We start from the raw sequence: 20,429 nt of genomic DNA, 5'->3' as shown, positions 1-20,429 counted from the left end.
ACTGGGGTTTTTTATAAGTAGACACAGGCAGGTAAAGCTCCCTATTGTGAAGTCCCTGTGGACCCACAGCATGGGTGGCTCCCTGGAACCCACTGGCGGTACATAAATAAATCCCATTGCAGTGCCCAGCACAGCTGAGGTAACGTCAGGTTTAATGCAGGTGGTCTTCGGCCCACACTGCATGCCCCAGTCAGACTGGGGTTCTTTAGAAGTGAACACATGCAGTTACAACTCCGTGTGGACCGACAGCATGGGTGGGTCCCAGGAAGCCACCGGCGGTACATAAATAAATCCCATTGCATTGCCCATCACAGCTGAGGTAACGTCCGATTAAATGCAGGTGGTCTTCAGTCCACACTGCATGCCCCAGTCTGACCGGGGTTTTTAATACATAGACACTGGCAGGTACAAATCCCTAATGTGAAGTCCCCGTGGACCCACAGCATGGATGGCTCCCTGGAACCCACCGGCGGTACATAAATATATCCCATTGCATTGCCCATCACAGCTGAGGTAACGTCAGGTTTAATGCAGGTGGGCTTCGGCCCACACTGCATGCCCCAGTCAGAATGGGGTTCTTTAAAAGTGGACACATGCAGTTACAACTCCGTGTGGACCGACAGCATGGGTGGGTCCCAGGAAGCCACCGGCGGTACATAATTATATCCCATTGCATTGCCCATGACAGCTGAGGTAACGTCCGATTAAATGCAGGTGGTCTTCGGCCCACACTGCATGCCCCAGTCTGACCGGGGTTTTTAATACATAGACACTGGCAGGTACAAATCCCTAATGTGAAGTCCCTGTGGAGCCGCAGCATGGGTGGCTCCCTGTAACCCATCGGCGGTACATAAATGTATCCCATTGCAGTGCCCTGCTCAGCAGAGCTAATGTCACATACAATATAGGTGTGCTTCGGCCCATAGTGCATGCCCCAATCAGACTGGTAATATGTACCTTAACAGTAACCGCGTTGGTGGGAATGTGGTGGCGACTGCGGACCTAGTGGCGCGGTTTTATTTAGTTGGTTTTCGGAATGTGGCCAGGATTAAGTGGACCGTGGCGGGGGGATGGTGGGGGGGCTCTCTTGTTGTGTCGGTAAAGGTGAAATTCTTGGACTGCCACCAGACGAACCAATGCAAAGGTATTTGCCAGGAATGTTTTCATTGTTGGAGGAGGAGGGGGATGCTTTTGAGGCACTACGTGTCCTCTCCACGTGTCCGTGGTTATATGCACCTTAACAGTCATCATGTCTTTGGGAAGCCTCCGTTTCCACACCCCAGTGACATAGCATTAGCAGCGGTATAGGTAGAGCCCAGAATTAGTAACATTTCAGCGGTAGCATTAGGGAGAGGCCCCAGTAACATATCACTAGCAGCAGGGGGAGCACAGTATTAGTTCCATTTCAGTAGTAGTAGCAGTCAAGACAGGCCACAGTAACATTCCCGTTGCAGCAGTTTAGGGAGATAACAGTCTCTTTCACATTTCAGTAGTTGCAGTATAGACAAGGCCCCAGTTACATTTATGTTTATGTAGCAAAAGTGTAGGCCAACCCCACACACCTTGCTGTACAGTGCATGAGTGCAGGCAAAGCCCATAAAAATTACTAGGATTACACTGTAGGCGAGGGCCCAAAAAAATTGGTGTACCAACAGTACTAATGTACCTCAGAAAAATTGCCCATGCCCAACCAAGAGGGCAGGTGAAACCCATTAATCGCTTTGGTTACTGTGGCTTAATTTGTAACTAGGCCTGGAGGCAACCCAGTTAAAATAAAAATTGGTTCAGGTGCAAGTTTCAACGCTTTAGTGAGAATTGAAACGTATAAACATTGTTTACTAAAGTAATATGACTGAGCCTTGTGGGCCTAAGAAAAATTGCCCGTTCGGCGTGATTACGTGAGGTTTCAGGAGGAGGAGGAGGAGGATGAATATAATACACAGATTGATGAAGCTAAAAGGTCCCCGTTTTTGATGGTGATAGAGAACGATGCTTCCATCCGCGGGTGCAGCCTACGTATTGTTTAGGTACCGCTGCTGTCCGCTGGTGGAGAAGAGAAATCTGGGAAAATCCAGGCTTTGTTCATCTTTATGAGTGTAAGCCTGTCGGCACTGTCGGTTGACAGGCGGGTACGCTTATCCGTGATGATTCCCCCAGCCGCACTAAACACCCTCTCTGACAAGACGCTAGCCGCAGGACAAGCAAGCACCTCCAGGGCATACAGCGCAAGTTCAGGCCACGTGTCCAGCTTCGACACCTAGTAGTTGTAGGGGGCAGAGGCGTCACGGAGGACGGTCGTGCGATCGGCTACGTACTCCCTCACCATCCTTTCACAGTACTCCCGCCGACTCAGCCTTGACTGGGGAGCCATAAAGCTGTCAAAGGCCTTGGAGAGTGTTTCCCTGTCTGCGCTGTACATGCTGCCTGATCTCCGTGCCTCCCCTGCTACCTGGCCCTTGGAACTGCGCCTTCTGCCACTAGCGCTGTCGGAGGGGAATTTTACCATCAGTTTGTCCGCCAGGGTCCTGTGGTATGGCATCACTCTCGAACCCCTTTCCTCTTCGGGTATGAGAGTGGAAAGGTTCTCCTTATACCGTGGGTCGAGCAGTGTGTACACCCAGTAATCCGTAGTGGCCAGAATGCGTGTAACGCGAGGGTCATGAGAAAGGCATCATAACATGAAGTCCGTCATGTGTGCCAGGGTACCTGTACGCAACACATGGCTGTCCATACTAGGAAGATCACTTTCAGGATCCTCCTCCTCCTCCTCAGGCCATACACGCTGAAAGGATGACAGACAAGCAGCATGGGTACCCTCAGCAGTGGGCCAAGCTGTCTCTTCCCCCTCCTCCTCATGCTCCTCCCCCTCCTCCTCAACGCGCTGAGATATAGACAGGAGGGTGCTCTGACTATCCAGCGACATACTCTCTTCCCCCGCCTCCATTTTCGAGCGCAAAGCGTCTGCCTTTATGCTTTGCAGGGAACTTCTCAAGAGGCATAGCAGAGGAATGGTGACGCTAATGATTGCAGCATCGCCACTCACCATCTGGGTAGACTCCTCAAAGTTTCCAAGGACCTGGCAGATGTCTGCCAACAAGGCCCACTCTTCTGTAAAGAATTGAGGAGGCTGACTCCCACTACGCCGCCCATGTTGGAGTTGGTATTCCACTATAGCTCTACGCTGCTCATAGAGCCTGGCCAACATGTGGAGCGTAGAGTTCCACCGTGTGGGCATGTCGCACAGCAGTCGGTGCACTGGCAGATTAAACCGATGTTGCAGGGTCCGCAGGGTGGCAGCGTCCGTCTTGGACTTGCGGAAATGTGCGCTGAGCCGGCGCACCTTTCCGAGCAGGTCTGAAAAGCGTGGGTAGCTTTTCAGAAACCGCTGAACCACCAAATTAAAGACGTGGGCCAGGCATGGCACGTTCGTGAGACTGCCAAGCTGCAAAGCTGCCACCAGGTAACGGCCGGCGCACCTTTCCAAGCAGGTCTGACAAGCGTGGGTAGCTTTTCAGAAACCGCTGAACCACCAAATTAAAGACGTGGGCCAGGCATGGCACGTGCGTGAGGCTGCCAAGCTGCAAAGCCGCCACCAGGTAACGGCCGTTGTCACGCACGACCATGCCCAGTTGGAGGCTGAGCGGCGAAAGCCAGATTTCGGTCTGTTCTGTCAGACCCTGCAGCAGTTCGTGGGCCGTGTGCCTCTTCTCTCCTAAGCTGAGTAGTTTCAGCACAGCCTGCTGGCGCTTGCCCACCACGCGCGACACCGACTGGTGGCGACGTGCTGCTGCTGACACATTCTGATTGCGAGACAGAGGTTGTGTAGGAGGAGGAGGAGGGTGGTTTAGTGGAGGAAGCATACACCGCCGCAGATACCAGCACCGAGCTGGGGCCCGCAATTCTGGGGGTGGGTAGGACGTGAGCGGTCCCAGGCTCTGACTCGGTCCCAGCCTCCACTAAATTCACCCAATGTGCCGTCAGGGAGATATAGTGGCCCTGCCCGCCTGTGCTTGTCCACGTGTCCGTTGTTAAGTGGACCTTGGCAGTAACCGCGTTGGTGAGGGCGCGTACAATGTTGCGGGAGACGTGGTCGTGCAGGGCTGGGACGGCACATCGGGAAAAGTAGTGGCGACTGGGAACCGAGTAGCGCGGGGCCGCCGCCGCCATCATGTTTGTGAAAGCCTCCGTTTCCACAAGCCTATACAGCAGCATCTCCAGGCTGATCAATTTGGCTATGTGCACGTTTAACGCTTGAGCGTGCGGGTGCGTGGCGGCGTACTTGCGCTCAAACAGTTGCGCTAGCGACAGCTGGACGCTGCGCTGAGACACATTGCTGGATGGGGCCGAGGACAGCGGAGGTGAGGGTGTGGGTGCAGGCCGGGAGACAGTCGTGCCTGTGTCCTGAGAGGGGGGTTGGATCTCAGTGGCAGGTTGGGGCACAGGGGGAGAGGCAGTGGTGCAAACCGGAGGCGGTGAACGGCCTTCGTCCCACCTTGTGGGGTGCTTGGCCATCATATGCCTGCGCATGCTGGTGGTGGTGAGGCTGGTGGTGGTGCACACCACAGTTCGTCGGTCGTCTGCACTCTCAGTGAAAAACTGCCTGACCTTTGAGCACCTCGACCTCTGCAGGGTGGCATGGCGCGAGGGGGCGCTTTGGGAAACAGTTGGTGGATTATTCGGTCTGGCCCTGCTCTACCCCTGGCCACCGCACTGCCTCTTCCAACCTGCCCTGCTGCTGCACTTGCCTCCCCCTCTGAAGACCTGTCCTCAGTAGGCTTAGCAAACCAGGTGGGGTCAGTCACCTCATCGTCCAGCTGCTCTTCCTCCGAATCCTCTGTGCGCTCCTCCCTCGGACTTACTGCCCTTACTACTACCTCACTGATAGACAACTGTGTCTCATCGTCATCGTCCTTCTCACCCACTGAAAGCTCTTGAGACAGTTGCCGGAAGTCCCCAGCCTCATCCCCCGGACCACGGGAACTTTCCAAAGGTTGGGCATCGGTCACAACAAACTCCTCCGGTGGGAGAGGAACCAGTGCTGCCCATTCTGGGCAGGGGCCCGAGAACAGTTCCTGGGAGTCTGCCTGCTCCTCAGAATGTGTCATTGTAATGGAGTGAGGAGGCTGGGAGGAAGGAGGAGCAGCAGCCAGAGGATTCAGAGTTGCAGCAGTGGACGGCGTAGAAGTCTGGGTGGTCAATAGATTGCTGGATGCACTTTCTGCCATCCACGACAGGACCTGCTCACACTGCTCATTTTCTAATAAAGGTCTACCGCGTGGACCCAATAATTGTGAGATGAATCTGGGGACCCCTGAAACTTGCCTCTCTCCTAATCCCGCAGCAGTCGGCTGCGATACACCTGGATCAGGAGCTCGGCCTGTGCCCACACCCTGACTTGGGCCTCCGCATCCTCGCCCGCGTCCATGTCCTCTAGGCCTACCCCTACCCCCCAGCATGGTGTATTACAAGTAGAGCAGAAACAGAACGCTGTAATTAAATGTGCCGCTTATTGGCCTGTGGTTGGAGTCTGACTTCGCTTAAGGAACGCACAGCAGAGCCAGGAAACAATTTTGCGCACGCCTGTAGTGAGATGTAGGTGCGTATCACTCAGCTAATGGAATTCACAGCGCAGAAGCAGTCAAGTCGCCAAAGGGCAGTGGTACGCCTTAAGTATTTGGCTTCCCTTTTTTTAAATGGTGAGCTGAAACAGCAGACAGATACTGTATGCAGCGTATATTATGTTTACTGTTTCCCTCTGGCGCTATCACGGCGGTGATGTAATGGGCACAGCAGAGCCAGGAAACAATTTTGCGCAAGCCTGCTGTAACGCTTAGCTGCGTATTATTTAGGACTACTACCCCCAGCAGACATGCAGTACACTGAAGACGGTCACAGGCAACCCAAATATAGTATTTTTCCCCAATTTTTTTGAAAAAGCCCACTGCCTATATAGACAGTATATCTCTTTCACCTTTCCCTCCTTCCCTGCCTCACCAGTACTGCCACTATACTCTGTACAATGACTGCAGACTGAGGACGCAAAAAATTGTGCATTACTGCTAAAAGCAGCCTCAACAGTACTGCACACGGTCAGATGTGGCCCTAAGAAGGACCGTTGGGGTTCTTGAAGCCTAAAATAACTCCTAACGCTCTTCCTATAGCAGCAGCAGCATCAGCAGCACTTTCCCTGATCTCTGTCAGAATGCATGTGTGGCGAGCTGCGGGCGGGGCAGATTTTAATACTCGGGTGACACCTGATCTCCCCAGCCACTCACTGCAGAGGGGTGGTATAGGGCTGGAACATCACAGGAGGAAGTTGTAATGCCTTCCATGTCTTTCTGTTGGCCAGAAAAGCGCGCTAATGTCTCAGAGATGAAAGTGAAAGTAACTCGAACATCACGTGGTGCTCGTCTCGAGTAACGAGCATCTCGAACACCCTAATACTCGAACGAACATCAAGCTCGGACGAGTACGCTCGCTCATCTCTACTTATTATTAATAATTGGAGTTGCTGCATTGTTACAGTCCCAAGTTGTAAGTGAGCGGTTCTCTTGGAGATGGTATCCTTGCCTAAAAGAACTTGAACTTCAGCTGTATTGACCACCTAGTGATTAGAGACCATACTATAGTTGTGCAAAGTGTTGAATAGACTACATTTTTGTATGCACACAGCCATGGGCAGCAAAGGGAGAATTCTGTGAAAGATAGTGGCCTAGCAGTCGCAAGGTCTCATGGAGGTGTGATAGACATGATGATTAGTTAGTATAAAATGTCTATTGATTTGTATAAACCAAATGTATTATGCTATTGTAATGACTTTTAACTTAATGGAGGGTAATGGCCACGCAATCTCATCATGGTATTTACTAGACAATGGGATGGTGAAGATGTGTGGTGTAATGTTAGCTGAGTACATAAGTTGCACAAGCAGCCTCTAAGAGTTAAAGGTCATAGTGTTATATGTATACTTGTCCAATACTCAGTGTTTACCTAGCCCTCTTCCACCCCCCCATACTGAGGTTAGTTAAATAATGAGTTGACACGCACACAGAAATGCCTTCAGCTAGGACAAAGTCCACGCTACATCAAGACCTGAGGAAGGGTGGGCAGAGAGGCGGGAGATTCTATATGATCAGACAAATGAGAATGCTATATGTTACTGATGTAATTTGTTGCACGCCCATTGTATGTCTTGCAATAAAAGGGGCTGTCTGGGTGTTTCTCTCCAGAGCCATTTTGGATATGAGACTCTCCCGGTTTAGACCAGCATTTGTGTCTGATCTGGTCGATGATGTGTGCACACTATACAATTTGGAAGCTACAAAATACCCCGAAACCTGCTGGAGAAAACCATAATCCAGATCAGAGGCACCTAAACAAGAGGCTAGTGTAACTCCCTGAGTAATGCCTAACTGCGCCAAGCTGTGGCCTTGGTTAGACCTTTAGAAACCTACAGTGGCATAGGCAGTTGAAGTGAGAGATGGCAGCCATCTAGGGAGCAACCTAGCCCACTGTAGGACTCATGGCACATTTTGTGCCCTGGTAAGAGACCACTTCAGAAATTAATAAATTCGAAGTCCCTCATTTATCAAGTGCAACACCCCTCCAAGTGTGAGCTATAACAATTAAGTGTGTTGTCCCGCTTTTTGTTAACTATTACCACTAAGCATGCTGTGCCGCTATGGGGTTCCACTGCCTTAGGTAATCCAATCTTTCTTTTAAAATGATTAAAAATCATTTGAACATCCACAAAGACTATACAGTTTACGGCTTTTAGACCGCATACAGGTTATGATGTATGCTCTGGTAGGGGTACAATTTCATTGCTTTGTCAGACATTTCTTTGACAAATACCAAAAATGATTTGATAAAAGTTAAAAAACGATCAAATACAAGTACATAGATGTGTGGAATATTTAGTTATTAATGCCGGTCGTTTTCATATATTTAGTGTTCATCTGCGTATTTTCAAAACAATGAGTTTCATACTATAAAATGTTAATTTAGCATTTTCATGTACTTCCTCAAAATCAGCTCATGTGACAAAAAGAGTCTAGAAATACTGCACAAGTCAAAATGCTAATTCCTCTTTTCCCTGACAACTTGGGAGCTGCCAATTACTTTTATTTGTTCTGCGATAACACATTATTGAAGATTCGCTCTTGAATATTTATTGCAGTTCAACTGAATATTCTTCCAATACATAACAGTAAGCCTACTTTACATTGTCCATTATTTAGCATGTGTATTTGTGATTGTGGCACTCAAATTATAGATTGATTTGTTACTGTACCCTCTTGTTCAGTTACCATGTTTGTATGCTGGTCACATAAACCATGTGACATATCATAGAGGACCAAGTAAAGAGGAGATGAAGCACTATTACAAGTTATTACTATGAATGAACAGAGTAACATAACTGAAGAATCGAAAAAATAAATTTTCTGTAAAGCCGTATTTACACAGTCGAGAATAACGTGCGAGTTCTGTAATATTACGAGATCGTCGTACCACCTGCATCACATAAAAGTCACTGAGTGGCAGTGCGGGGAGCCCAGAGTGGCTTCCAGCAGTAGAGCTACTACTGTTAATTGTATCCCATATACGCAGCAGTCTGTCAATCACCGTTCTGAAGAGTGGTGTGAGACGGGAGGAGTGCCCTCCTTATGAATGTAGCATAATCCTTATGAATTCTTTCAGCACTCCTATTAGTCAGACAGCAACATTTTTTTTGCTTCTGCAGGCCTGGAGGAGGAGGGGTTCCATTTTAAACCTCCCCAACTCAGAGGCCTCTGATGGGCATTCCACTGCTCCAAATGAGATGAAATTTGGACAAGGCCCACTTCAGACAGTGCACTCGCCACTAATAGAAAACAAATTTCAGCAAAAAGGTCGCTGATAGGTGGTGCTGTAGAAGACCTGCATCAGTGTCAGAGCGGAAGGACAGCATTCCTCGGCATTTTGTAGCAATTAAAGCTGACTCACTATGTTCAGCAGTGGAAGACATGGTTTTGCAAATGGAGAGCATTGTTAAAAAGCAAGGGGGACTTATTGAACATTTGTAGTATGATTTGCATAGCCCTTCCAGAGGCCTCTGATTGATGGAAGTTTAATGAAGCTAACCCTGTATTTTCTATATAATAAGTACCATATACTCAACCTGCCCCACGACTTTAAGGCCTTTTACACTGGCTACAAAATTGCGAGAAACGCTACAAAATGCATGTATGTGAAGCCCATGCTTTCCAATGGATTCTTCCAGGCTACAAAACATCTCTAATGTGAAAGAACCCATTGTAAACCAGGAGCTTCACATAAATGCGTTTTGTAGTGATGTCGCATCGTTACAAAATCTCACGATTTTGTAGCCCATGTGAAAGAGGCCTAAAGACCTACTTTGCAGGTACTGTATTACGCCATGAAGGTTTTGCAAGCAACTCTGTGTAGAAAATCTGTATGTAATGCACTACGTGTGCGTGCACCTTTACAATTGGTTGAGATAATATATCTTCGATCATTTCTCTTCTGCAGCTTCTATGTCTTATTATACAATACAAGCTGCTCGGTTATGTTCAATAGGCACTGTTGTTTTATCAAGCTTTGTATAAATCTGTAGTACAAGCAAACTTAAGAAACTTTGTAATATATCTTAAATAGAAAAAATGCCTCTTTCTCCACTTATTAGCCTCTTCTTTACCTCCCAGTGCCTCCTGTACTGCTCACTCACTCTCATTTAAAAACAGTCTCCAGGCAGATCATCTCACTGAGGGATCAGGTTACAGCTGCTGCCTACAGACCTTTTCAACAGTGGAGGGAAGAGGCTAAAGCAACTTCAGAGTGAGAGACGCAGAGGCACACAGAAACAATGCTGAAGGCTCTAGTAAGCAGGGGTGTAACTATAGGGGATGCAAAAGATGCGGTTGTCTTCAGGCCCAGGAGTGTTAGGGGCCCATAAGGCTTCTCTCTTCCATATAGGGAGCCCAGTACTATGAATAAAGCATTATAGTTGGGGGCCCTGTTACAGGTTTTGCATTGGGGCCCAGAAGCTTCAAGTTACCTCTCTGCTAGTAAGTTGTTTTTTTTTTTAATCTCACCTGAGTGCTTGATTCACTGCTTTTTTACTCAGTTCTGCTGTATATTATCCTCCATGCTGCTCCTGCTCCTAAGGGTATGCTATGGACAAAGGGGGAGCAGGATCTCCTCTTTTTTATGTGGGAAATGTCATAGCAGCTAGTCCGCACCCACCAGACCAGGGAAGATTGACAATTAGTGATTTAGCCTGTAGAGGACAACTGGTTCAAAATGTTTTTATACAAGTCATATAATGGCCAGAAATAATGCTATCCCTCATGTTACACACATGACAGCTAACTCTAAAAAGTCACCTGAATCAACAATCAGGTTTTCAGTGTTCATTCTATTAGATGAGCTTCCTGTTGGGTCAGTCATCTCCCCTTTTCTCTGCTCTTATGAATGTTAACCAAAGTTTATATATTTACAACAAAGTAAAAAAAAGTGTAAATCAAAAGGGATGTTAATTGTACAAGTGTTCAGAAACACAATAATACCAGCTACAGAATGACCTGACAGGGAGCTGGTCTGACGGAATAAGGACTCCTGTGATCAAAAAGCTTGTATTGTATTGTGAGACACGCAATCTGCAAAAGACAAAGGGTCCAAAATTTTTAACTAAAACCAACTGTACAATATATTTAATAAAAAACATGTAATGCAACCCCATCTTACAAGGGTATGTGGATGTCATGGAGGGGATGTCACACTTAGGAACCCACTTTATGAGCCAGAAGAAAGTAAAAGTGCCTTTGGTGCGTCCATATATCATGTAGATAGCCACTGATTTGAACCTCCGGCATGTAATGAAAGAGATATGGCAAGATTTGGCTTTCCCTGGTGATAGAGTAGCGAAGGGTACAGGTTTCACCCAACTTTACGTTAAGATGGTCTTTATCCGATAAAGAGAACCTGCAAAAAGACCAGAAAAAATACTTGCAAAAAAGCATCCCAATTTGGTGGGAGACCTGCCACCCTGGTAAAACTGGTCAGTAATAACCATTAAATCCAAAAGAACACTTTCATTTTTAGATATGCTTGAAAATTCGGGCAGATTACAGATTATTCTCTTTATTTTCTAGGACAGAGACATGATCAAGCTGTGTTTATTGTGCTCTTGCATTCTTTCAGATTTCAGAGAAACAGGTAAATCTCGTTTGCTACTAATATGTATTTATTTAAAGGGGTATTCCAAGAAAAGGGGCCGAAAAAATAAGTGGCCCCCGTGACAGCCACAGTGGGAGTAACCTTCATCCCTGCAGTGGGCCTCTAATATAGGGATCACTTTTACTCCTGGGGCCAGTTTTAGAAATGCTATTACTACTGGGACCATCAATATAGGAGATTCTATTACTACTGAGGCCCCCAATATAGGGGACACTATTACTACTCAGGCCACCAATATAGGGTACACTATTACTACTGGAGCCACCAATATAGGGGATGCTATTACTACTGGGGGCACCAATATAGGGGACGCTATTACTACTTGGACCACCAATATAGGGGACGCTATTACTTATGGGGACAATATTTGGAACACTATTACCACTGGGGCCACCAATATTGGTAATGCTATTACTACTGGGGCCCCCAATATAGGTAACGCTATTACTACAAATTCTTATCCGCTCTTGCTGACAACTTTATCTTTCAAAACGTCAAATTAGCATACAGCTGAACACATTTAACAAGGGGGTAATTCACCCTTGTAGTGGAAGAAACTACCTAAAGGAGAGAGCAACAGAAAGGACACCATTGTAGGCATTTACTACAGGTCAACTGGACAGGAGGAAGATATTGATGAACTCTTTCTGCATCAGAAGGCCAAGCTCTCCAAAAAGCACGAAATAGTGATTATGGGAGATTTTAACTATCCAGACATTTGTTGGGAATCTCTCAGGTAAAAGTAATGGATCCAACAAATTCTTATCTGCTCTTGCTGACAACTTTATCTTCCAAAAGATAGAGGAGAGAACAAGGTGATCTGATATCTTGGACCTAATTCTTATCAACAGGGAGGAAATGATTGAGGAAGTAAGGGTGGCTGGGTCCTTTAGGAGGCAGTGATCATGGTATCCTTGTATTTTGGATAATAAGGGGATGAAAAACTGAGAAGACTCAGACCTGAAGGTTGGATTTCAGAAAGGAAGATTTCAATAAACTCAGAAAGAGGGTAGGAAGAATCCAATGTCTGGATGTTCTTAGGGACAGAAATGTCCAAGAAGGTAGGGAAATATTGCAAAATGAGATTCTCAAAGCACAATCGTTAACATAACAATCCCTAAAATAAGAAAGAATGGGAAGCATTAAAAGAAACCAGGATGGATGAACGCAGAACTTGCACACATGTTAAAAATGAAGAAAAATATGTTTATCAAATGGAAAGAGGGGGGAAAATCTAAAGCAGAATATAATACGGTCTGCAGGAACTATAGGGCAAGTGTCAGAAAAGCTAAAGTTAATAATGAATTGTGGCTTGCAACAGAGGCCAAAAGCAATAAAAAAGGATTTTGGGCGTATGTCAAAAGCAAAAGAAAAGTCAAAGATGCTATTGGATGCTTACAGGATGAAAATGGTGAATTGGTTAAGAATGATGTTAAGAAGGCCGAACTTTAAAAATCCTATTTTGTTTTCTCTCAGAAAGTAGATGGAACGTCAAATGATCTTCCCTGTGCTATTGGGGTTAATAAAAGAATGCAGACTATCTGTAAGCAGAGAGCTGGTGAGGGAACACTTAGATAACTTAAATGAATTGAAGTCTTAAGGTCCAGATGAATTACATCCTAGGATACTAAAGGAAACAGCGGAGGTAATTGTTGAACCACTTTCCATAATCTGTGAAAATTTCTGGAGAACATGCAAAGTCCCAGAAGATTGGAAAAGGCCAAATGTTGTCCCTATCTTCAAAAAGGGGAAGAAGGTGGATTCAGGAAACTACAGGCCTGTGAGCATGACTTCTATACTGGGAAAGATCTTTGAACAAATTATTAAACAGCATGTATGCAAGTACTTGGATGAAAATGGAGTAATTAACCAGAGCCAGCATGGGTTTGTAACAAACAAGTCATGCCAGACTAATTTAATTACCTTCTATGACAGTATCACCGACTGGGTTGATTAAGGAAATGCGGTGGATATAGTTTATCTTGACCTTGATAAAGCATTTGACAAAATATCTCATACCATATGTATTGAAAAAATGACCAAATATGGGATGGACAAGACAAATGATAAGTGGATTCACAACTGGCTGAGTGATCATACTCAAAGAGTGGTCATAAAGGGCTGCACATCCAAATGGAAGAATGTATCAAGTAGGGTACCACAAGGCTCTGTCCTAGGCCCAGTGTTGTTCAATATTTTTATAAATGATCTGGAGGAGGGAATTGATGGGAAACTGATCAAATTTGCTGACGACACAAAGCTAGGAGGGATAGCTAACACCAGGGAAGAGAGAGAGAGAGTTTCAAAAAGATGTAGAAAAGCTTGTACAGTGGGCAGTGACTAACAGAATGGTATTTAACAAGGAGAAATGCTAAGTCCTACATTGGGGCAATAAAAATGAAGAAAGCACATACAGAATGGAAATCCAAAGTAAAAAATATCCAGTATAGCGCTTCGCGGGATGAAGGAAAAATAAAGTATATATTTCTACACCTCATGGTGTAGAAATATATACTTTATTTTTCCTTCATCCCGCGAAGCGCTATACTGGATATTTTTTACTTTGGATTCTCATCTACACTGGGTTCCCTATTATTAGGGACCCCAGACATCCAAGCAGCTCTCCGGTAAGTCGTTTTTCTTTACTTCATTTAATGATCACATTACCATTCAGCACTGAAGGAGCGCTATTTCTGATCCCGACACCATTGTCACATACAGAATGGAAGGAATTGAGCTAAGCAGCATATGTGAAAAAGACTTGGGTATACTAATAGATCATAGACTGAATATGAGTTAACAATGTGATGCAGCAGCCAAAAAGGCAAACACAATTCTGGGATGTATTAAGAGAAGCATAGAGTCTAGATCAAATGAGGTCATTATCCATCTCTACTCTTCCTTAGTCAGACCTCATCTGGAATACTGTGTCCAGTTTTGGGCACCCCACTTTAAAAAAGACATAGACAATCTGGAGCAAGTTCAGAGAAGAGTTACCAAGATGGTGAGCGGTCTGCAAATCATGCCCTATGAGGAACAGTTAAAGGATTTGGGAATGTTTCGCTTGCAAAAAAGAAGACTGAGAGGAGACTTAATAGCTGTCTTCAAATATCTGAAGGGTTGTCACAGTGCAGAGGGATCAGCCTTATTTTCATTTGCACAAGGAAAGACTAGAAGCAATAGGATGAAACTAAAAGGGAGAAGATGCAGATTACATATTAGAAAAAACTTTTTGACAGTGAGGGTGATCAATGAGTGGAACAGGTTACCATGGGAGGTGGGGAGTTTCCTTCAATGGAAGTGTTCAAACAAAGGCTGGACAAATATCTGTCTGGGATAATTTAGTAAATCCTGCACTGAGCACGGGGTTGGACCCGATGACCCTGGAGGTCCCTTCCAACTCTACTATTCTATGATTCTACTGGAGTCACCAATATAGGTAACGCTATTATTACTGGGGCCACCAATATTGGGGGCACTATTACTACTGGAGCCACCAATATAGTGAACACTATTACTACTGGGGCCACCAATATAGGAGAGCCTATTACTATGGGGGCCAATATAGGGGACACTATTACTAATAGGGTCACCAATATAGGAGAGCCTATTACTACAGGGGCCAATATAGGGGACACTATTACTAATGGGGTCACCAATATGGGGGAGCCTATTACTGCTCGGGCCAATATAGGGGACGCTATTACTATCGGGTTCACCAACATAGGGGGTCACTATTACTACACAGAATGGGTTTTGCTCTGGAATTTACAGTAGCTGTAGCAGTAAAGTGGATGAGATTTTGAAAATCTCATCCACAAGCTGTGGAAAAAATCTTCACAAAACCCGTGCGGATATTGACATGTGGTGTGGGATTTATTTTTTATTTTAAATATAATGTAAATCAATAGCCCATCCATTGTTCCAGCATTCCTCCCTGTTTTCTTTTTAAATGGCTCTGTCCTTTTTATAATGACGGAGGTAAAAATCAGAGGTAAATGTTGTGATAAGCCATGCCACTAACCCCTCCTCTGACCACACCTTCTAATCAGCTTTGGGGCTCCACAAAAAACTTTTGTGTTAAAAAGGGCTCCGTGGCTGAAAACCACTGCTTTAAACTAAAAGCCTGCAGAACTTAACACAAAAAAGGGGCATGGTTGCTACAGCCTGAGAAACTTACTATTTAACTGGCATAGGTTTCACATTCCAGTTTCCAGAGTAGCCAGACATGCCAAAAATTTATTAACAGGTATGCGCCTGTTAATAAATTTCAGCTTGCATACCCTGATGTGACTGCCTGTGGTCGCCCCTATGGGGAGTTCAGTAGCTTTCAATCAACAGTGATACAGTACTGATAATAAATCATTATCTCTTTCTAGTGGAGCCTTGGGGCAGTTAGAATGTAATATGTTAAATGTAAAAATATTGAGTTTTGTTAAAAAAAACAAAAACTAAGCTAATGCCACTATCAGAGAATGGTGTTAAAGGATAGAGATCGACTTTAAAAATTAGTCTTCATCCTCTCTTCTGCTTAACTAAATAAGTGCTTTTTCTTGTAGCCAGCAGAATTATGTCTCCCAGAATCATAGAACCACTTAACAATGTCAACATACAAGTGGAAACAGGTAAAAGTGATTATTCAGTCTATTTCATAACAAAAAAAAATTGTTGCAGTAACAGTGTGTCTGTGACACTAGATGACATCAAAGAACTGATGAATTGCAGGTTTTAACATTGTGTTAACAAATTGCAAAAGGAGTGGTTCAATAATATCATATTGTAATAGTTTCTCAAAGGTGAAAGAACAATAATCACATTATTACATCCTGCTGCTGAAATGCATGGACCATCATTAAAATCAATAGTTGCTGCACCTGCAGTTACAAGTGCTGGCCGCTACATAAGGGTCAGAGCAGCAGCTTCTGCTCCATACCCATGTGTGTAGTGGCTCTGACACTGGGTGTCCAATCAGCTGACAGCCCAGTTCCTGCGTGGAAGACTCAACTGATCAACTACTGATGACCTATTCTGAGCATAGGTCATCAATGGTATTGCCATGGAAAACCCCTTTAAGTATTTCTTTGACATTTGAAGTGGTTTCACCTAACCCCTTAGGGTGGATTCAGACGACCGTATGTCGACTCGGTTTTCACGCCGAGCCGATATACAGTGTCCTTGTCTGCAGGGGGGGGGGGAGGGTGGAAGAGCCAGGAGCAGGAACTGAGCTCCCGCCCCTTCCCCGCCCATTGTCACTATTTGCAATAGGATACGGCGAGACGGGGGCGGAGCTAAGTCCGACGCTTCTGTACTAGCAATGTATTACTAATCATAGCGATCACATGCCATGGCAGACTCGAGCACCATTGACTGGCGTCTAGCTGCCGTGGCAACCCATTGGCCCTCTACAACTACATGGCAGAGAGCCCATGACATCACAGAGGGAGCACCCCCCCCCGACTGTGAATGTTTTACATGCCATGCTCAACATTGATTGGTGCATGTAATGGTTTAACAGTGGGGATCTGAGTTCTCACTAATCCCTGATGTTGCTGCAGAAGACCGACTGTCTGTAATGGTCTACTCCCACTGCAGATGGCATGGGCTCAGTTACTGAGCCCATAGCATACGTAGGACATAAGTATACTCCATTTGTGGGAACCCCTTCCCAGCCAGGATGTGAATTTGTGCCCTGGGGTGGGTAGGAGTTAAACAGAACTTGTAATTCCCCACAAAATAAAATTTCTGGAGCAACTATAATGTCACATTGTGTTGCTTCTAAATTGGCAACTGGGTGTTATCATTTGTCTTCTCAATAGGAACATACAAACCGCCCTCACACCACCATCAGAGACTGGCACTTTTCCTTGTAACAGCAAAAAATGCTCTGACACTTATTTTAGAATCTGTTCATTATTTTACATTTGTGTACAGGCGCAGAAATTGATTTATGCTGCTCCGCTGTACTTCAATCTGAAAGTGCTGTAGAAGATACAATTATTTACTGGCTGATTAATGGAACTTTCACTGAAAAGTACAGTAAAGTCCAGGAGAGTTACCAAAAGTAAGTGCTTGTCTCTGTGCTATTGTGACACTGTAAAACACATGATAAACAACTACATCATAAAATTAACCCCTTTCCAATATCTGCTACATATACGGCGCCCTCAGGAATTACTTTCTGCAGCCTGCCATACATAAACAGCATAGGGATGGAGGAAGTTCAGAAGCTGAGTCTGCACCATCCGCAGCAGGTGTCAGCTGTTATAAGAGCAAACTGCTGCAATGGCCAAAATCAGATACAACTTTGATCCTGGCTGTTTAATTCCCTAGATGCCACAGTCAATAGCAACCATAGCATTTAAGCAGTTAGACAGAGATTCCCTTTGTCACCACATCAGCTCCAGTAAGTATTAATATTGAAAGGTCGTTTTAAGAATGACAGAAGAAGAAAATTTGGGAATTCAAGCTGATGCAAACTTTCCAGTCATTGACACGTACTCAATCTAGAAGCTCTTTTAATCTAACATCCCCACAAGGATGGCATTGTCACATGCCAGTACATCATTCAAGAAAACATTCAAGCCATAGAGCCAACTCTGATCAGGTTTCTTATAGTAATAATATATGTATTCTATTGTATATATCTTTTCATATGTGTCTCACATCAGCCTATGCAAACACACACATAATATATATATATATACGGGGACGCCAGCGCAGGGAAGGTAAGTGAATAACTTCTGTATGGCTCATATTTAATGCACGATGTATATTACAAAGTGCATTAATATGGCCATACAGAAGTACTTAACCCCACTTGCTTTCGCGAGACAACCCCTTTAAGGCCTACCACTGGCCTTTGGCCACTTGACTGGTTCTTCGCTGTGAATTCCCGTAGCTCAGTCATACGCACCTAGGTCTCACTACAGGCTTGCGCATAATTGTTTCCTGGCTCTGCTGTGTCCGTTACATGATCGCCGTCATCCCGCCAGAGGGAAACCGTATACATATATACGCTGCATACGGTGTCTGTCTGGTTTTTCACCTCACCATTTTAAAAAATTGAAGCAAAATACTTAAGGCCTACCACTGGCCTTTGGCCACTTGACTGGTTCTTCGCTGTGAATTCCAGTAGCTCAGTCATACGCACCTAGGTCTCACTACAGGCTTGCGCATAATTGTTTCCTGGCTCTGCTGTGCGCTCCGTAAGCGAACTCAGCCTCCAACCACAGGCCAATAAGCGGCACATTTAATTACAGTGTTCTGTTTCTGCTCTACTCGTAATACACCATGCTGAGGGGTGGAGGTAGGCCTAGAGGACGTCGACGCGGGCGAGGACGCGGAGGCCCAAGTCAGGGTGTGGGCACAGCCCGAGCTCCTGGTCCAGGTGTATCGCAGCCGACTGCTGCGGGATTAGGAGAGAGGCAAGTTTTTGGGGTCCCCAGATTCATCTCACAATTAATGGGTCCAAGCGGTAGACCTTTATTAGAAACAGAGCAGTGTGAGCAGGTCCTGTCATGGATGGCAGAAAGTGCATCCAGCAATCTATCGACCACCCAGTCTTCTACACTGTCCACAGCTGCAACTCTGAATCCTCTGGCTGCTGCTCCTCCTTCCTTCCAGCCTCCTCACTCCATGAAAATGACACATTCTGAGGAGCAGGCAGACTCCCAGGAACTGTTCTCGGGGGCCCTGCCGAGATTGGGCAGCAATCGTTCCTCTCCCACCAGAGGAGTTTGTCGTGACCGATGCCCAACCTTTGGAAAGTTCCCGGGGTCCGGGGGATGAGGCTGGGGACTTCCGGCAACTGTCTCAAGAGCTTTCAGTGGGTGAGGAGGAGGATGACGATGAGACACAGTTGTTTATCAGTGAGGTAGTAGTAAGGGCAGTAAGTCCGAGGGAGGAGCGCACAGAGGATTCGGAGGAAGAGCAGCTGGACGATGAGGTGACTGACCCCACCTGGTTTGCTAAGCCTACTGAGGACAGGTCTTCAGAGGGGGAAGCAAGTGCAGCAGCAGGGCAGGTTGGAAGAGGCAGTGCGGTGGCCAGGGGTAGAGGCAGGGCCAGACCAAATAATCCACCAACTGTTTCCCAAAGCGCCCCCTCGCGCCATGCCACCCTGCAGAGGCCGAAGTGCTCAAAGGTGTGGCAGTTTTTCACTGAGAGTGCAGGCGACCGACGAACTGTGGTGTGCAAGGTTTGTCGCGCCAAGATCAGCCGGGGAGCCACCACCACCAGCCTCACCACCACCAGCATGCGCAGGCATATGATGGCCAAGCACCCCACAAGGTGGGACGAAGGCCGTTCACCGCCTCCGGTTTGCACCACTGCCTCTCCCCCTGTGCCCCAACTTGCCACTGAGATCCAACCCCCCTCTCAGGACACAGGCACGACCGTCTCCCAGCCTGCACCCACACCCTCACCTCCGCTATCCTTGGCCCCATCCAGCAATGTCTCTCAGCGCAGCGTCCAGCCGACGCTAGCGCAACTGTTTGAGCGCAAGCGCAAGTACGCCGCTACGCACCCACACGCTCAAGCGTTAAACGTGCACATAGCCAAATTGATCAGCCTGGAGATGCTGCCGTATAGGCTTGTGGAAACGGAGGCTTTCAAAAACATGATGGCGGCGGCCCCGCGCTACTCGGTTACCAGTCGCCACTACTATTCCCGATGTGCCGTCCCAGCCCTGCACGACCACGTCTCCCGCAACATTGTACGCTCCCTCACCAACACGGTTACTGGCAAGGTCCACTTAACAACGGACACGTGGACAAGCACAGGCAGGGCCACTATATCTCCCTGACGGCACATTGGGTGAATATAGTGGAGGCTGGGACCGAGTCAGAGCCTGGCACTGCTCACGTCCTACCCACCCCCAGAATTGCGGGCCCCAGCTCGGTGCTGGTATCTGCGGCGGTGTATGCTTCCTCCATTAAACCACCCTCCTCCTCCTCCTACGCAACCTCTGTCTCGCAATCAAGATGTGTCAGCAGCAGCACGTCGCCAGCAGTCGGTGTCGCGCGGCATGGCAGCACAGCGGTGGGCAAGCGTCAGCAGGCCGTGCTGAAACTACTCAGCTTAGGAGAGAAGAGGCACAGGGCCCACAAACTGCTGCTGGGTCTGACAGAGCAGACCGACCGCTGGCTTTCGTCGCTGAGCCTCCAACCGGGCATGGTCATGTGTGACAACGG

This window comes from Eleutherodactylus coqui, chromosome 1, assembly GCF_035609145.1.
Source record: "Eleutherodactylus coqui strain aEleCoq1 chromosome 1, aEleCoq1.hap1, whole genome shotgun sequence".
Taxonomy (NCBI): Eukaryota; Metazoa; Chordata; class Amphibia; order Anura; family Eleutherodactylidae; genus Eleutherodactylus; species Eleutherodactylus coqui.
The sequence above is the reverse complement of the archived record's forward strand: the minus strand, read 5'-3'. Positions refer to the sequence as shown.